Genomic DNA, 21,646 nt, shown 5'->3' with positions numbered 1-21,646 from the left:
TTTTTTGGAACTTTCATTCGGATAGCAATTATGATGGAAGAAGTTTACTTGATCTTTCCATACGTACAACACCTGAATCGACTATCTCATTTAAAAATGGTTAATTAGATTTTGCTTGATTCACTTGCTATCGCTATCCGTATAAATTTGATTATTTTAATTGAATAGCAACGATGATGATAACTAACCACGACGATAATGTTTATAATGCCGTGACAGTCTATATAATTTTTAATTCATAAATAATTTACATAATATTGATGCACTTATAATTTAAAATTATTTTTCTAGTAGTCCTGAGAAAGAAGCTTCACATCCATTTTTTAATATAAGTATATCATTTTACTCTTAATTTATTATTCTATACTCCTCCAGTCTTAACATGTTTCATGATATTTTTAATACAAATGCATTATTTTACTTTTCATTTATTGTTGTAAGGGCAAAGTTAGAAAATTATTAAGTTTTAAAATTGAGATGATAAAATTTAAGTTTTTTTTTTATTTCAGTAAAACATGTTAAAGTAAAAATAGTATAACAGTTCGAGAAGCGAGATTGTGCACGACAAAAACCAAATTTGATATTTGTCCTGTGATCCTTTGGGAAGGATTATTATAATCAATATATTTTAGGACAATAGTCTGAGATTGTCGTTTTCAGCAAAACGAACCTCATATCTACAGTTTTATCTATAAGAAAAGCAAATACTTTGTCCAGTTCTTAATATAAAAACTAGTTTAAATTTTAATTTAATCCTAAATATAAAACTCTAATCTACTTTTTCTTTTATATTTATCTATTTTTCTAAAATAGTCATCGTAATAGTTACACATATTAAATTTCTATTAAATGGTAGTTTTATCTAATACATATGATTAATAAGATATTTTAAGGAAGACAATATCTATTTATTACAAATAACTAACTTAACAAACTTTATTTATATACCCAAATTAGTTAACTAGTTCTTATATTAAGAATCGGAGGTAGTATCTTAAGGCAATACACTTTAATTTGGCAAATGTCCCCCAAAAAGAAATCCCACCTGCCAAGGGACATTAAATTAAATGTAAATTACAGAAGGCACCAACGTTAGTGGAGTCTCTCTCATATATACATCATCCCATTAATTAATTACTATTTGTCACTCATGATAATGTCATTTTCAACATTTGTTTCCTATATGGGACAGAGAGGATTACGTGGCATAACAAAGCTATCATAATTATTATTATTATTATTATTATTATTATTATTATTATTATTATTATTATTGTTATTGTTATTGTTATTGTTATTGTTATTGTTATTGTTATTATAAACAGTATAGGATGTGTTATGAATATTATGTGAATGTCTATTTACCCCTTCCTCTTCATCTTCTCCAAGTAACTTCCACTACCTCCACCATCCATTACTTCTCCACTATCCATTCACTATTGTAACTCACCTCCCTTCACATTCATAATACGATTGATTATCCACTATTTGTCATTAAGGACAATTATAACCTATGTATAAGACTATGCCTATAAATAGGGCATGTTATTTGTGTTGTAGTGCAAGTGAAGAAATATAGAAAGTTCTCTCATTCTCTTGTCTTCATCTTTCTACTTTTGTGGTTTCATTTTGGTTCCATTTCACAAGACGTTATCAACACGGAGCACTCTTATAATCAAAAGGTGTTGTAGTAAGGCTAATCAACTGCAAGGTAAATTTCTATATTACTTCCGTATTGATTTGTTTCATAACTATTCCATATTTCCATTCTCTTATTCATATTGATTTGTTTCATAACTATTCCATTCTCTTAATATTAATTTTCATTTAATTTTTATATGATAGTATCATCATGTCAAATCTCATGAAACTTGAGTTTGTGGCTCTTGACATTACTGGAAATAATTACTTATCATGGATATTAGATGTGGAAATCCATCTCAATGCCAATGATCTAGGAGACACAATCAAGGAAGGCAACCAAGCATCCAACCAAGATAAAGCTAGAGCCATAATCTTTTTACGTCACTATTTGCATGAGGGGCTCAAGATTGAATATTTGATCATAAAAGATCCACTTGTTCTTTGGAACAATTTAAAGGAGAGGTATGACCACTAGAAAACTGTAATCCTTTCTAAAGCTCATTATTACTAGATGCGTTTACATGTACGAGACTTTAAATATGCGATCGAATATAATTTTGCAATGTTTAGAATCAGTTCTCAACTGAAATTATGTAGAGAAAAGATTATTGATGAAGATATGTTAGAAAAAAACATTCTCCACATTTCATGCATCCAATGTGCTTCTGCAACAGCAATACCATGAGAAAGGTTTCAAAAATATTCTAAATTAATTTCTTGCTTGCTTGTGGCTTAGCAAAATAATGAACTTTTAATGAGAAGTCATGAATCCCGTCCTACTGGCTCCACTCCATTCCCAGAAGTGAATGTAGTAGCAAGTGAATCAACCCATGGCCATGGTCGTGAACGTGGACGGGGCCATGGTCGTGGCTATGTGCGTGGCTGTGGACGTGGAGGTGGTCGTTCCCACCAGAAGTGGGCAAAAAATGATGAGCATCACCAAAAAGAATCTAGTAGAAATAATAATCATGTTGAAAATCTTTGTTATTGTTCTGGTGGCAAGGGTCATTGGTCTCGTACCTGTCGTACGCCAAAACATTTGGTTGACTTCTACCAAGAATTGCTGAAAAATATGAATAAAAATAAAAATAAAGGCAAAGAGCCAAAGATGGAAACAAATTTTGTTAGAGAAGAAAGGCAATTCTGATTATGACACCATGAATGTTACTCATGTGGATGTTGCTAATTTTTTTACTGATCCTAATGGAAGAATTGATCACTTAATTGGTGATGGAAGTGTAAAAAAATGAGTCATCTTGATGTAATTGAGTTTTTATAATTAAGTATATTTTCATGTTTTGCTTATAAGTATGCTCTTTTATCTACCACAATAAATTCTGTACTTGTAAGGTTATTACCCCCAAAATAAATATAATTATGAGTTTTATTCATGATAAAATTATGTTTTCTTTTATTAATCATGTTTTCTTTTTAATCTTTTTCCTATGTTTTTTTAATGAAGAATGACCATTATTGACATCAATAATGAAGATTTGTATCTCATTGATAGTGCAACAACTCACATAATACTCAAAAATGAAAAATATTTCTCTTCTCTAGTAATGCAAGAAGCCAATGTTCAGACTATATCTGGAAGTATAAACCTCATTGAATGCTCTAGAAGAGTCGATGTATTGCTACCTGAAGGAACAAAATTATATATTGATAATGCATTTTACTCTACCAAGTCTAATAGAAATTTATTGAGCTTCAAGGATATCTGTATAAATGGATATCATATTGAAACAATAAATGAAGGAAATCAAGAATACTTGGTTATCACAAATTTAATTTTTGGTAAGAAATGCATTTTAGAAAATTTACATGCCTTTTCTTCAGGCTTATACTACATACATATTAGTACAATTGAAACACATGCTATTGTAAACCAGAATTTTACAAGTGAAAATAAATTTAACGTTTGGCGTGACTAGTTAGGCCATCTCGGCACTATTATGATGTGAAAAATAATTTGTGGACATTCACTGAAAAGTTAACAGATTCCATAATCACATGTTTTCTCATGTGTTGCATGTTCTAAAGGAAAGTTAATCACTTGACCATCACCAGCAAAAATAGAAAGTGAGTCTCTCACATTTCTAGTGTATACAAGGGGATATTTGTGGGCTAATACACCCACCATGTGGAACGTTTAGATATTTTATGGTTTTAATTGATGCATCAACAAGATGGTCGCATGTTTACTTATTATCCTCTCGTAACCTAGCATTTGCAAGGTTGCTTGCTCAACTAATTAGATTAAGAGCACATTTTCCTGACTATCCAATCAAGAAAATATGTTGGATAATACTGGTGAATTTACTTCGCAAGCTTTCAATGAGTATTGTATGTCTCTTGGGATTGATGTTGAATATCTTATAGCACATATTCATATGTAAAATGGACTTGCAAAATCATTAATTAAACAACTATAATTAATTACAAGGCCATTACTAATGAGATCAAATCTCCCAAATTCTGCTTTGGGACATGCAATTTTGCATGCAGTAACATTAATTCGTATCATCAGGCCAACAAATTATCTCAAGTCCTCCCCTTTAGAATTGGTTTTTGGTCAGGAACCGAATATTTTCCATTTAAGAATTTTTGGAAGTGCAGTATATGTTCCTATTGCTCCACCACAATGTACTAAGATGGGTCCCCAAAGAAGGATGGGAGTATATGTTAGATATAAATCTCCTTCTATAATAAAATATCTAGAACCATCAACAAGAGATTTATTTACGGCTCGATTTGCTGATTGTCATTTTGATGAAACAAAATTTCCAACATTAGGGGGAGAAAAGAAGTAATTGGAAAAAGAGATTAGTTGGAAGGAACTTTCATTATCTCAACTTCATCCTCATACAAAACAATGTGAACTAGAAGTTCAAAAGATACTTCATTTACAAAGGTTAGCTAATTAATTGCCAAATGCATTTACTGACCCAAAGAAAGTGACCAAATCACATGTTCCAACTGCTAATGCTTCTATCAAAATTGATGTCTTTGTTGGAAAACCTACTATTGTAAATGAAGCTAAAGCATGCATGAAGCGTGGCAGGCCCATTGGTTCCAAAGATAAAAATCCTCAAAAGAGAAAAGGAGCTAAAAATGTAGATGGCCAAGTTAAGGATAATGAAGAAAAAATAGTAATTCAAAAGGAGTCATTAGATAATGCTAATGTCTCAATTCCAAAAGAAACTTAGGTACTTGAAATGTGCGAAAATGGTGAGATCTCAATAAATTATGTTATGAACGGAATACGATGGGATCGAAATGAAGTCAACGTTGATGATATTTTTGCATATAATATAGCGCTTGATGTGATGAATGATGATGAGGATCATGAACCAAAGTCTATTAGTGAATGTAAACAAAGAAAAGATTGGCCAAAATGGAAAGACGCAATTGAGGCTGAATTGAATTCACTAGTAAAGCGAAAAGTATTCGGACCTGTAGTACATACACTTGAAGATGTAAAACCAGTCAAATACAAATGGGTTTTTATGCAAAAACGAAATGAAAATGGTGAAATTATAAGACATAAGGCACGACTTGTTGCCCAAGGATTTACGCAACGACTTGGTATTGATTTTGAAGAAACATACTCACCAGTAGTGGATGCAACTACTTTTCGATATTTAATTAGTCTGGTAGTAAAAGAAGGACTCGATTTGCGTCTAATAGATGTTTTTACAACCTATTTGTACGGCTCACTTGACAATAATATTTATATGAAACTCCCTAAAGGATTCAATTCAAGTTCTCGAGAGCAATACTCAATTAAGTTAAATAAATTTCTGTATGTATTGAAGCAATCAGGGCGTATGTGGTATAACTGTTTAAGCAAATATCTGTTGGATGAGGAATACAAGAATGATCCAATTGCTGTTTATGTTGATGACATAAATATCATTAGAACTCCTGAAGAACTTACAAAAGCTATGGATTGCTCAAAGAAAGAATTTGAAATGAAGGACTTAGGAAGAACAAAATTTTATCTGGGATTGCAAATTGAATATTCAAGAAATGGGATGTTTTTGTATCAAGAAACCTATACAAAAAAGGTCTTAAAGCATTTTTATATGGATAAATCACATCCATTATGTACTCCGATGGTCATAAGATCTTTCGAGAAAGATGAAGATTCTTTTAGGCCTCGGGAAAATGATGAAGAACTACTTGGTCCAGAAGTATCATACCTTAGTGCAATTGGTACACTCATGATATTTGTATGAAGTAGGTAGTTTGACTTTGTGGTGAGAAGTGTCAGTGATATGAAGCAAAAGCTTTCATGATATTGTATGAAGGAAAGTTGGGATTTTTTTTAACCCAAGGCTATGCCTTTGGATTTGCAATTTCTATGATATAACTGAGGTACCTTTCTTTTCCCTTGTGGTGGGAAGGTTTTTAGTGTAGTTGAGGAGTGCTTCAGTTCACCTGAAAGGAAACAAAACTGGGCAAACGATAGTCGAAATAAAAGAAAGAAAGCAACTATGGAGGCCATCTGCAGTTACTTTAATTTCTAAGGCTAGGATGAGAATGTCTGTACCCATGACTGCTTGGTTAGTTGGCTTAATAGATAAGAAGGTAACGTAATATTCTTATAATATTGTTGAATGAATGATGAAGTTTCTTTGAATATTATAAACACAAATGTGGATCTTTGTTGTTAAACATTTTACATTTACCCTATAATAAAGATGCTTTAAAAATGTTCAGTCAATCTTTGTAACAACGAGCCTTTAATATTATTAGGTTTGATTTCTCATAGTGCACCAATTTAGTTTATAGAAGGAAAATTCGCTGAACATGAATTCTAATTTTGATTGAGTGTTGCATTATATATAAATCTGTCAATCTTGTGATGAACTTAAGGCTCTTTATCTTTTAATATATGTTTTCTAATTTTGTAGGTAAAAAGGCATGGTGATGAAGTAAATGGTGTTTTCAATAAAAAGTTTTCATCTTTTGCATTATATAATGGGAAAGACAACGTTGATTTTGCCCCTTGCCAAGTTTCTGCAAAATATTACCCTAGAGATGTGGACAAAAGGCTCTTGGCCGAGCTAAGAAAATGGCTGCTGAATTCTTAACTCATTCAAGTTCTAAGATTGTAGCATTTAATATGCTTTGAGAGCAGCTGTTTCATTATAACTGGTTTAATCCAAACTACGCATAATGTGCATGAACGTATTCTTCAATGTGCATAGCATGCTGCATTAAACATTCAACAATTTGGTGCGGTACTGCAGGGAAAATAATAAAAATTTTATTATCTAATATAACTGCAAACCGTTTAAATTTGGTTTTCAGAAACAATTGACTATGAATTAATTCTTCAGATGTATTTATAAATTTGTTTAACTTTAGCTCAATCAGGAATCACTTGCTGCTGAAAGCAATACTTGTGTGACAAGTCATGCTTTCATGGAATCTATAGCTTTTGGTTTTCTGATAATTTCATCACGTTGCTTGCTATTTTGGTGATAAGTTCATGTGTGTGGATATTTAAGGTTTGCATATGCTGTGCAGATTCCTATGCAATGTTAAGAGATATCAACGGAGGACATCACTGCAATTTGGTATGCAAGGTATTTTTCTTCTTGTGATTTGTATCTGATTATGAAACACATCTATGCTCTTGTACAACCCTTGCCCCTCTGCGTGGTGGCTAAACAAGAAGAGCACCATTTTCATTATTACCATTATATAGTTCTGATATCGTAATCTTTTTTTTTCTTTTTTTTTTTGGGGGGTGGGATTAATCTATAAGTTTCTATAGTTTTAACTGATTTTTAATTAGGTTCTTGTAGCCCCCCAGGTCTTTGTAATATTATTTGATTTTAATGAGGTCCTTGAAGCTTTTTCTTTTGATTAGGTTCTTATAGTTTCACCTGACTTTTAATCATGTCCTTGAAGTTTTTCTCTTTTTACCAGTGACTTCAAACTACATAAACCCGATTAAAAATTAGGTGAAACTATAAGGATTTGATAAAACAAACTATAGCGACCTAATTAAAATTACTTGAAACTATGTCTAATAAAAAGAAAAAACTACAGGGACCTGATTAATAATTGGGCGAAACTATAGGAACTCTCTGATTAGTTTTACCTTTGCCTCTTTTTTTTTTGGCCATATTAAGGTACTTCATTGCTGTAAGACTGCAAATCAAGAACAGATGATGATCTTTGTTTGGGATGGTACAGATTTGCGACCAAACAGTATAACGGCAAAGTGAGTTCATTTAAATTTAGCTCTACATTTTGGATAAATTATATGGAAGTCTATTGCTATTAGAATTTGTATTCCGTAACTACAAGTATATTAAACCCAGTATACAATTATCATTTTCAGCCAAGCACAGCGATTTCTCCTCTAATTTCTTTGACACTAAAATAATGTGAACGGAAGATTGTAAGGAGATATTAGCTACATGCCAGCAAGTCACAATGGTGGGATGCGATGAAAGTATTCTGCAAGAATAATATTCTCGAAGAGAATCCAAGCTCTCAAAAGAACTTATTTAAGAGAAGAAGTTCCAAACAGAATTATTATTGATCAAACTAGCAATGCCCTACACAACCCACGGTATTTATAAGCAATAGAATAAAACCTTATGGCTAGAAAACTCTAAAAGTCACTGCATATATTAGGAAATAAACTACCCGTCACAAAATAGGAAACCAGTGTTTCCTACTATCAAATAGGAAACTAATTCTTCACATTACAAAATAGGAAACTGACACCGCACAATGCAAATTAAAAATATATTGGCTGCACAAAATAGAAGATCAGCAAACAGTAGCTCGGATAATTATAGAAAAACCTACATATAATTTAAATGGCTGATGCTCGATCCCCACTTGGTGTAGTTTGTGAGCTGCCAACTTGGTTTTGATCGCATTCAACTCTATCTTTGCACAGATGAATGAGTCTTAACAAACATTTGTATGTACACAGACTGGGGGTGTAATCTGGGATGCTGTAGTTCCTGGAATTGATCTTATGCTTGTAGTGATTTATAACCGGGCGGATGAAATATCACTGTTAGGCTATGGGCTCTGGCCCAAATTAGGCCTATTAGCAATCAGTAAAAACCCTACTTTGTAATATCTTATATATCTAAGATACTAGATTAGATATGATAAGATAGATTTAGATATTAGGTTTAGATTTAATTTTTAGTTAATACGTACCTTTCTTCTCTATATATTCAGACTCTTTGTACTCTTTATGTGAGATCAATAATATATCTAAGGTGCACTGACCTTAGTTTCTACAGTCACAATCAGTTATATTTTTCGGGTAGCATATGTTAACATTTACTGATTGCATTGCACTATTGCCAAAGAAATTTGATGGTCTTTCTATAACTTCCAGGCTAGAAGATGAAGTGCATAATCCTCTTCCTTTACATCCTGAACTTGTGCCTCTGCCAAGAGAGTTGCTGTGTACTTTTCCTACCATGCATTGGGTCCATCTTGCCCCATAGAGCCACGTATAATCCAACCACTATTAACACCCCTCCAATTATACTGCATTTATACAACAATCATAAGTTTCCCTATTTCAACTATAAGTCATGAAAAAACAACGCATCTTTATTGCTGAATTTTGGCTAAATTATACAAACCTTAATGAACCTCTGAACTATTACATTTATGCAGATAACACATAATTTTGTTTGTTACTTATCTGCAAATGCCTTAAAATTTAAGAGGTTTGTCTTCATATAACTTGAAGTTTGAGGAGATTTATGCTCCCAAAAATGAAGTTTAAGAAGATGTAAAACTGAGAGTTTGGGATTATCTGTTTAGACTTGAAAATTTAGTGGGATTTATTATTAAGTTAAAAGGGTTTAATGGAGTTATTTGTACATAATTCCAAGTTTAGTGAATTTTTATGTAATTTAACCTTCAATTTTAAAATACACACACGCACCTTCCAAGATGCAGCATTTCATCTAACAAGAAAGATCCAACAAAGGCCAATATCACAAGCAAAAGAGGGCTGAATATTGACACAAAAAGTGGCCCTCTTTTGTGTACACACCAAGCAATCATCACCACCGTCAATCCTGATGGCACCATCCCCTAAATAAATACACATTAAGCAATCAACGATCAAGATTTGCACTTTCAAAAGTAAAAAAGAATAAATTTATAAGATTTTACAAAAAAAAAATTATGATAAATTAATTAAATGAGAGATATACCGCATATGCCACAGTGAGAAGCCTGATATTCCAACCTAACTTCCATTGGTTCCAATCTCTCTCAAAGCAAAGAGCAAAGGCAATAGATATCACTGGAGACATCAAAGACATTAAGAAAGTGCTTGTGCGGTGGCTTTTGTACTTCTCACTCATCTTGCTCTGCCACAAATTAATTTACTCGCAATCAATTAATTATCAATATAATTATTACAATTTTATATCTATTTAATGAAAAATCAATAAAAATTTGCCCAATTTATAAAACATGAATAATGTGACTTATTTCAAGTTTTGTCCACAACCTAGTCTTGTTTAATGTAAAATTAGCAGTAAGTTGCACCTAAAAAAAAAAAAAGCCACTAAATGACATGGTCATGATCATTAGGGGGACAACAAAAATAATGAATTTGAACGATAAAAAGTTGCATTATTTATAAATTGAGAATAATAATACCACTCAACTTCAATCCCTTTTCACTTGCACAAGTTTCAATGATTAGTGTGTATGTGTATATATAAAATGTAAATTAATTAAAAATCATGTTACTCTTTTGAATATTATGATTATGATTCTTAATGCAAAACATAATTAACTAATTTGATTAGATTAATAAAGTTAGTTAATTATAATGAATATGTTTCTTTTTTAATAAAACGCCTTAATCATCTTCCTTAATATCTTTTATCTCTCTCCTGCTGATTATTGTTAAGAAAATATCACTAAAAATAATTTTAAAAAAATTAATAAATATATAAAATGTTTTATATTTAGGATCAAAATCAATTCAAATACTACATTAAGCATAGGAGGAGTATCTTCTAATTTGTGCAAAAATGACAAAGCTGAACTATGAGCCACAGGGCAAAAGAGATGCTGCTGCCTAAGGCACAAATGGCCCCCAAGATGGTGCCGCCGGTGGAAGAATTGGATGGTGCCACGTGGCCATCATGATGATGCAAGATGCTGACGTGGAAGGAGGTTGTGTGTATTTGTGCACCTTTGAAGAATGTTAGCAGCATGGCCCCACCTATTCCAATAACAGTTCCAAGGATCTTTGCCTGCCTGCTGCTGCTTTCACATTTAATCTTTCGAATCTGATAGTAATGTTAATGTTTCAACAAGAAGGTTCAAATATATAGGAAGCGAGAAAGGAAAAAAAAAAAAAGATTTTTGTATTCTAATTTTTTAAAATTTTATAAAATATCTTTCCAGTGTTTTAATCTTAATACCATTTATATCAAACGATGATTTTTTTTTACTAATCATTGTTATTTTCAAAAATTAAACTTAATACGTTAACATATGAAAACTTAAAAGATGTTTTATAAAATTAAGTGACCTGAAATTTTGTATAAAGGTAGAGAACCAAAAATATAATTTTATTAATAAAAATAAAAATGATAAAATTTATACCTGAAGCAAAGGGCCAAGAGGAAGGTCATGACCGTATTAAGATTTGACATTGCAGAAGAAAAGGTTACTGATGTTAATGCCAGTGTCTCCAAATATAATGTTTGTTGCAACGTTCCCCTGCAATTAATTAATTAATTCCTAATAAATCGTTTTAGCAGTCACCGATAGTTTTAATTCTTCTTCATGATAAATAAATTTTTTTATTTTCACATACCCAAATAAGCCACAGAGGGCTGCTTGAAACAGTACTGTCCAAGTCATCTTTGATTTCTTTTTCCTGCAAATAATTAGGGAAAAAAAAGGAATTAAAAGCTATTTCAGAAGTAGAGGGTTTTATTACTCCATTTTATTATCCCATCATCCAATAGATTTGTATGTTTTTTGGTAAAATTCTAGTAATTGGCCCCATAAGTTCAGAACAATTTACATAATTAACTTCACCCAATTAATGATTAGGAATAAAATACAATTCATGACTTTGAATAATTTTTTTATTGCATAATAGTCACAATAAATATTTTTATTGGATTAGCAATTAGGGGGTTTACCTTGGTTATAAATGAAAAATCTTAATTCACTTTATCTTCTAAATTTATAATTTTCTCAAACTATCCTTATCCTTATTGATTGTACATATGAAGTGAATATACATTAAAGGTTGTTTCAATACGAATGACTAAAAAAGATATTTTAAAAATAAAAAAACCAGAACACTTTTTTTCACAAATAACTAATTTCACTAATTTCATTAATCTTTGTAAATTAAATTTTTTTTGGTAACTTGCAAATTAATTATTTAGTACTAAGGACTAGAGAGAGTATTATGTATTGATAATTATCTGTAATATTAGATTGTACATCATTTAATAAATTATATAAATCAATTTGGAGAAAAATGATACATATGAGAAACAATAAGACTTATATTTAAAACCAAATATAATCTCTCAACTAGCTCTTAATATGATCGAAAGGAGTATTATATATGATCAATATTTAAAATGAATCTTGTGTTAATTATGATGGACACAGAGAGCGATAGAAGGAGGACCTGTCAAAGAGGAAAGCAAGAGGAGCCATGAAAGCAGTGGCGAAAATGAAACGATAAGCTATAAGCACTCTCACGTTCATGCCGTCATACACAGAGAGCTTGTACAGTACGTTCACCACCGCAAATGTTAGCTGCATCGTCACCATTAATGCCGCCGGCTTCACGCCTTCTGCCACCTTCATTATGTCACTCCATGTAGTAGTTGCCACCGCCATCCTCCGCCGTCACCAACCGCTGCTCTGAGAAATAATGTACGTATATATGTGACTTTGACAATGGTTGAAGGAGAAGAGGGGGAATTTATAGAGAAGCAAAATTCAAAACATTAAAAATTGAGAGAAGAACAAATTGAGAGTTCAAAATGTGGGCATGTGGCCATGGTGCTTCTGTGGCCTTGGTGCCTGCCATGTCATCTTTTTTTAGTTAAAGTTCTTTTGAAACTAACAAAGGAATGAAGCTGATTCTTTGCAATCATGGGGCTCATTGCAGCTATATGGTGCGGGGTTTTTTTTTTTTTAACATTAAATGAGGCCAAAAAAAGAAGTCATTATGAGACACAAAATTCAAAAACATTAAAAACCAAAAAAAAAATGGATAAAACATTACTCAATTTAGATGTGAGAGCTCAATTCTTTTTGTCTCTAAAATTTATAAATTTTTCTCAAACCATCTGATTTCCAATGGTTGAAGAGTTATTTTAAGAAAACTACCACACATTTTTTGTACATATCTAGTTTAACTAATTTTTTTAATATTTATTAATTAGTTATCTAGGTCTTATATTTATATCAAAAGAAGTATTATTTTTCTACTGATTATTGAGCATGAGTTAAAGAATGGGAAGATATTACACACTAGATAAAACCCAAAATATGTATATACTCTGTAAGTTAAAAAGACCTATGCACATTATATGTTTGTATAGTAGTTTATTAGGATAAAATAGAATGAATGGAATATAACAGTTACATCTGTTTTGGAGTTTCATGGAGAGAAAAATTTTACATCATTGTTTGGCAGTTAAAATAAATGGACGCAGTGGAATTTATTATAACTGTTTTTTGTGATATAAGTCTTCATTATACAACATTGAGACATTTAACATGGCAATACGAAAAATATGGACATGTCTCAAAATGGTTTGAGTGGAAATTTTTATAAAATTATTGACCACTCAATTCAAAAGTGACAAAAAATTGAAGGATGAATTATAATAAAGCCCTAAAAAAAGAAAATAATTACCATAAACCTCAATGACAAGTGAGCAGTTGACATTTACTATTGTTGAACTTATAATTATAGGCAGCTCTGTTACCACAGGAACTTTTTAGTAGTTATATTTCTCATTTAAAACTTCGTTGCAATTCTCCAAAATTGAAGTTAGGATGTAGGTGGGACAATACATTGATGGTTCAAAGTGTCTCCCAAATATGAGCTCTTCAGCCATTTAATTTAACTCTCTCCCTCTCCTCTCTCTGTCCCGCACCCCGCTTTATTAAAAAAACAAAAGAAAAGATGGCTCCCAAATGAAATAATTTTTTTAAGTACAAATATCTTTCTATTGCAAACAATGATTTTTAAGATACTATTAAGTACTAAATGTGAACAAATCTCTCTATAAGAATTTAAATATTAAATCATCATGTTATGAGGGATTATCGCTTTTGCTAGACTTTAACTTTCGTTAATAAAAAAAATCTAATTTTATATCAATATGCAAAAGAACCCACTTATATGTCTTTTTACAAAAAGCCCAATGAAATCAGCCCAATGTTCCCCAATACTGTGAGCGAACAAAAAAAAACAGGTTCTCTTCCTCGTGGCCATGCACGTCCTTTGCCACCGCGCCACCGCCAGCAGCCGTAGATGAAACCTCAAGCTTATTGGCTTCACATCATGGCTTTCATTAGTGGGAATATTTCACAACCATTGGAAAATTACTAAAAAAGAACCTTAAAAATAGAAAATTTCAAAAAGGGTAATGACGGGCAACAAAGGAAAATTTGAAATGGAATTATGAAAATGGAATGAAATGACCAATATGCCCTTGTGTGTGACGCTTAGAAAATGATAGTATTATTTTTTATTCTGTATTACAAACTTATTAATTTATGTTGCAATCTTGTTATTGTCATATCAAATCTAGTCATTTTCCCCAAGAAGACACTAGGGCATATTGGTCATTTCACATTTAGTAAATATTGTTAATAACATAGGAAAATATTAAAGATGAGTAGTTATTGTATTAAACAATGTTTTGACTATATTTAGGTAAATGAATTATTTGATTACTTTGATATATATATATATATATATATATAAATCCTTCCAATCTTAATATGTATAGGTGCGGGCGTACTAGAGTACCGCATGAATAAAGTAAACTCATAATCGGTGGATTCTACGACAGTTGTTTTGAGTTTGAGGCTGTGATTGTCAGAAATTGTTTTAAGAAGGTAAACCAAATTCCGTTTTGCATGTTGGTGTGTGTGTCTCTATAGAGGAGTATTTTAATTTTTAATTAGGTTAATGTCGAAGGCTAAAACTACCCACGTCTCAAAACAGAATAAAATAAAATCACCAATAATATTAAAGACTGCTAGAAGGTTCATTAGTGGGGTCTCGTTTCATTCCATTAATCATATTACCGACGAACTCAAAGACATGCATTAAACTATCACATGCTAAACTATTGGCTGCCAATAAGTGGAGGTTGATGAAGGTTTAACTAGGAGTGTTTTGTTAGTGAGGGTTTTTTCAAAATCCCAATTTGGTTATTTGTATTGGGTTAAGCATGTCTTCTGACAATTTGGTTATTCAAAGAATATTATAAAGATATTTACAGACCATCAACTAATAAGATTTTTATATTGTCAATAAGATTTGAACTTGTGATCTTACGATTACGAACCAACTCCATATGAACTAGTCCAACATTTATTAGCTACCGTGATAATTATTGAATGCCTTGGTTCCTTTTGCCGCAGACATGCGTGGGGCAGTGGTTATTACCGCAGTCAAGAACCTGACAATTTGAACTCAAAAATTTGAGTGCGCTCGTAAAAGAAATTTGCGCCCAGCTTCACTCCACTATCATTCCTTCCTCTACACCTCCTGTACCTCCTTTCATTGCCGTTGCATGAAATCTCAATGGTCCAAATTTAATACCTTTTAAAACCTTATTTTATTGGACAAAAAATTATATTTTACTTAAAAAGCATATAAATAAATCTGAATTGCTAAAATATGATCTGAATAGTTAATAGCGAAAAATCTACTTTATGATAATAATAATGTGCAATTGTAAACTGTTTAGATCAGATTTTAACATTTCATTTTTTATGCATTTCTAAGTAAAATTATAATATTTTGTCCAAAAATAATAATATTTGCAATGATTAACAAAAAAGCATTTTTATAATGATTAAAAAAAGTCTTACCTCAAAAATGATTAAAAAAGTCCTAAATAAATATATATGTGCATAAATACTACCTCGATCGTAGTTATAAGACCTTGTTTATAGTCTATAATAGGTAAATTAATGCCTCAAATGGCGAAAGGATCTTCATATGCCCCGTGAATATCGGAATAGGATAAACCTCCTCGTGGATATCTGTGTTTCAAAATAAAACAATTAGAATTAGGCTCGATCAACTAGAGTGTGTATTATCCATATAGGGGATCTTTCAATTGAGAAGATCCATTGGCCTAAGACAAAGAGAAAGAAAGGTCTATCTATTTTTTAGTTATTCAGAACTACCTTTTTGTATTTATTATTATAACAACAAATTCAATTGGTCTAATTCAAGACCATCCAATGGATTTGAATCCTATCTATCCGAGGGATATATCAAGATAAATAACTGGCCCGGTCCCTTAGATTTATTTATGGCCTTCAAGGAGCCGTATTTGCGGGACTTAACTTAACACCTTACAGCATGAGCTGACGACAGCCATACACCACCTATGTCCGTGTTCCCAGAGGCATCCCTCTCTTTGAAGAGGATCCACAGCATGTCAAGCCCTAGAAAGGTTCTTTACTTTGTATTGAATTAAACCACATGCTCCATTGCTTGTGTGAATCCCTGTCAATTCCTATGAGTTTCATTCTTGTGAATGTACTCCCCAGGCAAGATACTAAACGCATTAGCTATAATACTGCATAGGTCGATATGCACAGTGCCTAGTATCCATCATTTACAGCTAGGACTACTTGGGTATCTAATCCATTCATTTCTGCTTCTCATTTCGGATAATTAGCAATAACTTTTTTGTGGACTTCTAAGAATCTCTTTTATGTAGCTTGGCAAGGAAATTTTAAGGCATGGGTATAGGATCCTTTACATATAAGACCTATTGTTCATGCAATTTGGGATCCTCATTTTGGTCAACCGGCAATGGAAGCTTTTACTTGAGGGGTGCTGTTGGTCTAGTGGATATCGCTTATTTCGGTGTTTATCAGTGGTGATACATAATCAGTCTTATAATTAGGATCGGAGGTAGTAAAAGGTAAATTTCAATCACAAAGTCCATTCCAAAGCCAAGACGAATCATCTAATATGTTATTGTTTGTTGGCGAGGAAAAAATGTAAAAAGTACGGCCGGCCACATGCACTATGGGAACATGAATAATAAAATGTGCAAAAGATAAGGAATCTCTATTAATGAAATTCCTAAATTAATTATTCAATGGGTAATGAAATGAAATTTAAATAACTATTGTATTTGTAATTGTTTTTATGAAATCAAAAGATTTCAGTGAAGTCCAGTGCACAATTTTAATTAAGAATTATGATATGCATCCTGACACTTCTGAAATAGAGGCAGGTATATGGTGGGATGGGTTATAAACCCCTAAGATTAAAAAAAAAAACCAAGAGAAAAGAATCGGCCCATATTAAAACACAATAATAACTTTGCAAAGGCCCAAGCCCAAAACTTCTCCCAGTCCTTGTCAAAGCCTTAAGCCCACAAGTAGGCTGGCCACAACCCCATAAATGAATATATAATTCAAGATAATATAGCTGGGAAAAAAATTTCACTAAAGCCCAGAAAACTTTGTAGTGCTTGCTAGAAACTCAAAAAATAGAAAATGTTTGAAGGAATCCCTTAGTAAAAAAGAATGGAGAACTTGTTTGAAATCAAGATAGGAGCCTGGAAAGCAACTTTGTAATCATAAGTTAAGGAATATGAAATAAGTATATGATGAGAGTTTTATTTTGTTTTGAGAAAACTAATACAAGAGTCCCTATAGTTTTAAGGGGTTTTGAAATAGGTCCTTATGTTTTTTTTTTTTTTATTTCATCTTTATTTATTTGTTCCGTTATATGTGCCAATCCTTCTGTCACTGAAACATACATGCATCGTTAGTTTGAGTTGACTGAGAGTGATGCGGTGATCCGACTAAGCACTCACTAGCATGACAAGGAAAGAATGAGAATGACCAAAATGGCAAAAGAAAGAGGGCTGAGGGAACATCATTACTGGGAATTCATAAGACGAAAGAAGCTCACGAACTGCCAATTTCACAAGCTACAGAAAAGCTCATAGTCATCAACCTAGCCTTGCTTAGTACAAGTACTCAAAAGAAGCATTTTAAGGGCCTGTTTGCTTGAGCGATTGGAGGATAAAAGTAGCTTTTAGAAGTCAAAGGTCAGATTGAGTTATATTATCATGTTTATCACTTTTGGCTAGAAGTCATTTTACCTCAAAAAGCCACTTAAGTCATAAGTTAATTTTTATGGCTCATCTTGCTGATCCAAAAGTAACTTCTCAAAATCAAAATATATTTTTACCCCTATATTTATGTTGTCCTATACTTCTTTCTACATATTTCTTATGCTTCCAATCAATTTTTACCTATTTATTTTTAATCCTCTTTTAAATTAAAAATATTTGTTGAACAAAATTTTTATAATATTTTGATATTATTTTTCATTTTATATATACATAAACTGTGTAGAGTAGATCATCCAATTAATTATGTAATATTATTTGGTTAAAAAATTTTCACATTAATGTAAAAATATTTAATTCATTATATAGAACTTCCTCCTATTATGATAATTTAAAATTATTATATTTTGTAAATTCATATTTTTGATCATTTTTTATCATTTAATAAAGGTCATATCCATTTTGGTCATTCTATAAACTAAACTTACTTATCCAATCATAATTCAAATAACTTTTCTACTTTATAAACTAACTTTTATAAAAGTGAATCCAAACATAAACTATATTACCTAATATACCTTTTATCTAATCTCATTTTTTTAAAAGTCAGATTAAAAATAAAATTTTTTTTATCGCCAATTCAAACAGACCCTAAGATAAGTTTAGAAATGGAAAATAAATTATAACTTAATATTCTGTTTATTAAAAAAGTTGCTAGCTTGGTATGGAAAAGAAAGTGGAGATATTATTATTAATTTCAATAGTGAGCCCATAACTCTGCCAATTTCTGGACGTGAGTGAAGCGATGGAATATAATGATGGATGAGAGAGACCCCACTAACGTTGGTGGCTTTTTAATGCCATTTAATTAACGGGTGAGTTTGCTGAAAATGATGACAACCTCAAAGAATCTTCTCGAAAGTTGAAACATCAGTAACAACAATAATAATGGTAATGATCCTACCAAAAGTATTTCACTATTTATACAGTGTTTTTTTTATTATTTCTTGATTCATAATATAAGTGACTTTTTAAAAAAATAATATAAGTTATTTGAAAAGTAATTGGTACTCCCTCCATTTCTTATTATAATATCCAATTTTTTGAATAGGTTTATTTCTTTTTATAAGATTTCTTTTAAGTTTGTCTGAACATTTAATGTATTATTACCTATTTTACTTCTAATTTAAGACATTTAATATATTCTCTTTCTTCATTTATTTTACTAACACTTTCTCACCTCTAACCATTTATATAGGGGTATATTTGGAAAAAAATTATATTTGCTACATATTAATTGTTTTTAACTAATTTTAACTATTTTCTTAAACCGCGTAATTTAGTTAAAAAGATCTTATAATAAGGGATGGAGTAGTACTTATTTGTCAATGTTTAAATGTAGCTTATTGTGTTTTTCTCTCTCCCTCACAACCTCATTTAATATGGATAAAATTAAAAAATACATTTAAATTTGAAACAGATTTAATGAGTTAAATACCATTGTTTTAATAATGATGAACTAATTAAATTGACTTATACTTATCCGATCCTTAATATAAGATATAATTTGAAAGTTGATGTTAGTTCTATATACAAGACATATTTTATATGTTTATCAATTTTTTTTCAAATTAACTTTATTAATATCCCCTCAATAATAATCAAATAGAAGAATGAGGAAATTAAGAGAGATGATCAGAGTGTTTTAGAAAAGACATATCATATTAACTAATTTAACTAACATATTTAATTTACTCAAATTAATTAACTATGTCCAATATTAAGGACCGGAGGAGTATAATAAACCAGAGAAACTATATTTTATTGAAACTATTAAAAACCTTAAATTTTATTGAGTCCGTCTTAAAATATAATGACTCAACTATGTCTTAATCTAGAACCCGTGCGCCATTATGCTTTATGCGAGATTTCTCCACTTATGCGTGAAGAAAATGTGGCACAGTATATTTCTACCTCTGGTAATTGGGAGTGGAATAAGATGCTAGAGTTCCTTCCCGTTTCAGTTCTGAGTGCTATCAATAGAAGTTATCCAGCTTTACAGATTTCTAGAGAAGATATGCCGACGTGGTTTAATAATAATAATGGGGATTTTTCTGTGTGGTCGGCTTATTCTATGTTAGGGAGGGACACGGGGCCGCGTTTTCATGGTACTTGGCGAGCTCTATGGAAGATACAGGTACCTGAATGTTGTAGATTGTTCTTATGGCTTTGCATGAGGCAGAGATTATTTACTAACACAATGAGAATAGATAGAGACCAACATGGGCACGCTTTAATTCGTGCGACATGTGTCATGAAGTGAATGAAGATGTTTTAAATACTGTTCGTGACTGTCATGTTGCTCGGGCTTGCTGGTTAGATGTGGTACCTGAACTGATCAGTGAAGCTTTTTTCTCCATTCGGGATGTGCAGAGCTGGATTATGTGGAATGTTAAGCAACGCTGTGTGGTCTCGGGTTTCAAGTGGAACGTCTGGTTCGCTGTTGTCTGTAGGCAAGTTTGGTTAAACCGTAATGCTGGGGTTTTTAAATGGAGAGCAGTTGGCCTGAGACAGGTTATTGCACAAGCTAGAGCGGTGGTCATGTGGTCCGCTTCTGCTAATGGCATGGAGTATTCAGTTCCAAACAATCTCAGATGGATCCCGCCTTATGTTGGTTGTATCAAGGTTTAATGTTGATGGAGCTTGTGTGGGAGATAGAGGTTTGGCGGCATGTGGTGGACTTGCGAGAGACCATAATGGGGAGTTCTTGAGTGGATTTCTGTTTAACATTGGCCATGGAAACAGTTTTCTTGCGGAAGCTTGGGCTGTCTTATGGGGTTTGAGAAGGGCGTGGGACATGCACTGGAGGAAGGTCGTAGTTGAGACGGATTGTTTGGAGCTTGTTCAGTTGCTTATAGAAAGATGGAACGAGGAGCACTTGGAATATTGGATTCTTACTGAGATCAGCAACTGGTTGCATAGAGATTGGGTTGTAAGTGTGGAATGGTGTAGTAGAGAATTTAACGAAGCTGCGGATTCGTTAGCGAAGGAAGCTCTGAAGGTAACTTCTGGTCTTACTTGCTTCAGCTCTGCACCAGGTTCTTGGAGGCTGTTCTACGTAATGATATAGGTGTTTAATTGCTTTGTTGCGCTGTATTCCAATCGAAAAAATATAATGACTCAGCTATAGCTAAACGATATCGCTCCCCGCTGCTAGAAATCATGATTAAATGCACAATCTTATGCAAATGATTTTCTAATCACATTCCACTACAAATTAAAATAATAATAATAATAATTTTTTATGGAACAATTAATAATAAAATTTAACATGGGGTTCAAATTCCAAAAAATGGCAGACATTTCTCATCTGAGTAACTTCAAATATTTTAAATCTCCATTTTTATGCAATTACTAATAAATATTTATGTGCCCCACTCCTTAAATCATAAGACTTGTTTTCACCCGATCAACTTTTTCATTATAAAACGACAAAAAAAACCCAACAATTTGAAGAGAGAAATTAATTTTAAAAATTTTCCACAACAAGCGTATCCATCCATTACAATGCTGGAATATGTGATCATTCCCAAAACATTAAAAACCAATGCTCAAAATATCAAAATTAATTGGTCTAC

At 31.9% G+C, this 21,646-nt stretch overlaps 1 pseudogene; it reads right to left on the bottom strand.

Annotated features, from left to right (window-relative positions):
• Positions 1–9,031: 9,031 nt before the first annotated feature.
• Positions 9,032–12,585, bottom strand: LOC114748137 (WAT1-related protein At1g68170-like; annotated as a pseudogene).
• Positions 12,586–21,646: the final 9,061 nt, after the last annotated feature.

Source organism: Neltuma alba, unplaced genomic scaffold, assembly GCF_004799145.2.
Source record: "Neltuma alba isolate B1F8T4 unplaced genomic scaffold, ASM479914v2 tig00005621_pilon, whole genome shotgun sequence".
NCBI classification, from domain to species: domain Eukaryota; kingdom Viridiplantae; phylum Streptophyta; class Magnoliopsida; order Fabales; family Fabaceae; genus Neltuma; species Neltuma alba.
This window is presented reverse-complemented; position numbering and strand designations above follow the sequence as displayed.